Raw genomic sequence first — 4,150 nt, 5'->3', positions numbered from 1 at the left:
TTTTCCTCGTCGACAGCCTCAATGTCTATCCACTCCGCGCTTTGCTCCACGATACATAAGATCTCTTTTGGTCTCTTGGAGAGGACATGCAGAGGTCGCACGCGAGACACGTCGTCCACTGCATTACCGTGCACGTTTTTCTGATGATTTTTCATGGAAATTTTTGACGCGAAATAAATTCCACAAAAAATTGCAAGATTTTCTAGAGATTATTGACTACGTGACAAAGCCCCAATCCCTCCCCTCCCCCCTGTGACCAGGTGTAATACCTAAAGAAACCCCCCTAAAGGGGTGGGTACGTTCCCTATCTATGTAGGGTATATATAGGTAAAATTTTGTTGATACCCGAAACCCGGTTTTAGAGATACCGGCAAAAATATGAAACCGGGTAACCGTCAAATATCTTTTTATCTGCAATTGATATTTCCAATTTTGAATGATATCCATATCAAATAAAAGGTATTTTAAAGACATTTAACTTACTGTAGTTGTCATATCGATATTCCCACATCTTAAGGCTGCCTCTACCTTAAAAATTGAAACGGGCACATCGAATTTGAAGCCCTATGTATTTTTTAGTCCCTGATAGGCTATTATCGCTCATAATCCAAATCTCAATACTCAGATGCCTCAAAAAATATAAGCAAAAAACTGTCAATACTGAAAATGACAAAAAAAAAGTATCGCTGCTTTGATTGATGATAGTTTTGAGTATTGGAGGCGCACATTAATTTTGCTCATACTTTTAGAATCTCCGTCTCAAAAACAACATTCAGTTTTAATTTCATAGCGTTTCAGCGATGTCTCAAAATTTTATCGAGAAGATTCAAAAAAAACAACAAAATCAAGTGTATCGCTTGAAAAAGTGTAAAACTCGACGTTTTTTACGTTTCGAAGTTCTGCAAAAACTTACTATCAACTTTCTTGATTTTTAAAATCATCAGATCGGATAGTCAAAAGGTCAAACCTAATGTCCTTGCACTTTTTTCTGGCCTTAAGTTATTTGCCGGTGTGTAAAACCCGAGTATCCAAAAAAGTAAAAGTTGTTGGGATTTGCCCATATACAAAATTAAAACTTAAAACAAAAACAAAAATCTTGAAAATTAAAATATTATAAAAATAACAGAAATAAAAAATTTTAAAAATTTATTAAAAACAAAAACGAAAACAAATTGGTAAAATAAAATAGATATAAAAAAAATTTAAGATATAAACTAAAAATAAATTCATAATTTAAAATTGAATTAAAAAAATATGTAAAAAATACAAAATTTACAAAATTAGGATATAAAAAAAAAATTTTAAATAACTCAAACATGAATTTTGCGACGCTGCTAGGAATCGAACCCACTCGTGAAAAACATATAAGGAACAAGTAAGGAAGTCTAAGTTCGGGTGAAACCGAACATTACATACCCAGCTGTACACTTGAAATGCTGTTGTTGTTTGTTTTGTGTGCTTAATAGTGTTACAAGGCTGCGCAATAATACATATACATATGGTTCTATTCTGAACAAATTTTTCTTCGAGTTATGGCTCCCGAAACATAGAAAGTTGCTTAGTCATAAAAAGGGCGGTGCCACGCCCATTTTTTTAAATTTGAAGTTTTTCCCATTTATTGTTATAAATCCACTTGGGAAATGAATTGCCATCAATATAAAGCTCTTTTTGCAAAGATATAGCTTATTTTATTCGTCCACTACCCTTTTAAAAATCTTCTATATATAAAAGTGGGCGTGGTCCTTAGCCGATTTCGTTAATTTTTCTTCAAAGCATTCCTTATAGTAAAGGCAACCTCTCTGCCGAATTTTGTTACGATAGGTTTAACGATTTTTGGTTTATGATTAATAATATTTGTAAAATTCATTTTATCACAAGTGGGCGGTGCCACGCCCATTTTAACAAATGTTTATCAAGAGTCTCAGTATCAGTCCACACGTCAAATTTCAACATTTACAACATATTTACCAAATAATCAGGTTTTTTGTGTTTTCCAAAATGTTATATATATATATAAAGTGGGCGTGGTTATCATCCGATTTCGCTCATTTTCAATACTAATCTATTCTGGGTCCAAATAAGCTCGTGTACCAAATTTGGTGAAGATATCTCAATATTTACTCAAGTTATCGTGTTAACACACAGACACGCGGACGGACATGGCTCAATCAAATTTTTTTTCGATACTGATGATATGGAAGCCTATATGGAAGCCTATATCTATCTCGATTCACTTATACCTGTACAACCGACCGTTATCCAATCAAAGTTATAATACCCTGTGCACAAGCACAGCTGGCTATAAAAATAATTAAAAATTCAAACTAACAAAATTTTTTTAAAAATTAAAAAAAAAAATATGGATACATTTATTGAGAATAAAAAATAATATAATATAAACAGACTAGAAGACCCGGCAGACGTTGTTCTGCCCTAAATTTGGCCTATCTGCATACATTTTAATAAGCTTTTTCCGTCTAACTCTGCCCTACCCCTCTACACTTTTTCCTAATTTCTTTATTCACTCCTCCCTCCGTCTTTTTCGCTTCATCTCTTCGGCTCATTCTATATCTTTCTCAGTCTCTTTCTCTCTTTTCTCTTCTCTCAAGTTTTTCTCCTTCTTCTTCATCTCTTATTGCCAATCCCAGAGGGTGGTATGTATTTTGTTCCAGTCCCATTCCGAGTCTCAGTCCCAGTCCCACTCCGAGTCTCAGTCTCAGTCCCAGTCCTAGTCCTAATCCCAGTCCCAGTCCGTCTCTATTATACTTCCCGGAAAAAAGCATCGTAAATACTAATATAGGCAAATTTATATACGAAATTTCAGGAAAATCGAATAGGACGTATGCAAATAAGTATGTGGGTATTATTAATTCATGTCTTTATTTCGGCTTCGCATGCATATTTATCAGTTTTGCCAGGTTGATGCGGCTAAATCGAATATCACAATGAACTTTAGAGCTCTCAGCAACAGCTTTCATTTGTATCCATAATGCACACACATTCTAGCGGTATCCGGGTCCATGTTTTCGCTATATCTCGAGACCCTAGTCACTCAGCGGTGTAAAACTTACTCTGTATTATAGCTCACATCAACAGCATCAATTTGATACCCATAATATAAAAACACATTCTAGGTGTATCCGGGTCCATGTTTTGGCCTATATCTCGAGACCGTAGTCACCCAGCGGTGTAAAACTTACTCTGTCCTAAAGCATATATCAACAGCTTCAATTTGATACCCATAATGTAAAAACACATTCTAGGTGTATCCGGGTCCACGTATTGGGCTATATCTCGAGACCCTATCCTCCCAGTTGTATGAAAATTATCCTGTACTATAGCACTCATCAACAGCTTTCAGTTGATATCCATATTGTATAAACACATTCTAGGGGTACCCGCACGTTTTGGGCTATATCTCGAGACCCTAGCCTCCCAGTTGTATGAAAATTATCATCTAATATAGCACTCATCACCAGCTTTCATTTGATATCCATATTGTATAAACACATTCTAGGGGTACCCGGTCCACGTTTTGATCTCAAGACCCTAGACACGTAGCGAAAAAAAGGTAGACGTTGGCCGATTCTCAGACCTACCCAATATGCTCACAAAATTTCATGAGAATTGGTTTAGCCGTTTCGGAGGAGTTCAGCCTCTAAAACCGTGACAGAAGAATTTTTTATATTAGATATTTAAAAAAAAAAAATATAAAAAATACCAAAAATTTTTTAAAATTTTTAAAAAAATATGGATACATTTATTCTGAATAAAAAATAATATAAACAAATATTTAAAAAAAATATATATAAAAAATACCATATATTTAAAGAATAGAAAATAATAAAAAAAATCTGCGACGAGGATGGGATTCGAACCCACGCGTGCAGAGCACATTGGATTAGCAGTCCAACGCCTTAACCTCTCGGCCACCTCGTCATTGGCAGCTCTAGTTGCTAGAGCGCGTTAGCACAACTATTACGAAATATCCGCCGCTACTTTCGCTTCCACAACGATTAGAGCTAGCTACTTTTGCCAGTCGAGCGCATCAAACATCAACACATTGTCGCTTAAGAGAATAAACAAAACAAAGCATATGACAGAAAGAACCAAAGTCGTCGACATTATAAAATGCGAAAATAGAAATATT

The 4,150-nt window shown here is 35.0% G+C and overlaps 1 non-coding gene across 1 annotated transcript; it reads right to left on the bottom strand.

Moving 5' to 3' along the window:
- Nucleotides 1–3,857: 3,857 nt before the first annotated feature.
- On the bottom strand, nt 3,858–3,939 carry TRNAS-GCU (transfer RNA serine (anticodon GCU)). Its single transcript has one exon. It is a non-coding gene; the product is annotated as a tRNA-Ser (tRNA).
- Nucleotides 3,940–4,150: the final 211 nt, after the last annotated feature.

This window comes from Eurosta solidaginis, chromosome 1 (genome assembly GCF_040869045.1).
Source record: "Eurosta solidaginis isolate ZX-2024a chromosome 1, ASM4086904v1, whole genome shotgun sequence".
Classification (NCBI taxonomy): domain Eukaryota; kingdom Metazoa; phylum Arthropoda; class Insecta; order Diptera; family Tephritidae; genus Eurosta; species Eurosta solidaginis.
The sequence above is the reverse complement of the archived record's forward strand: the minus strand, read 5'-3'. Positions and strand labels throughout refer to the sequence as shown.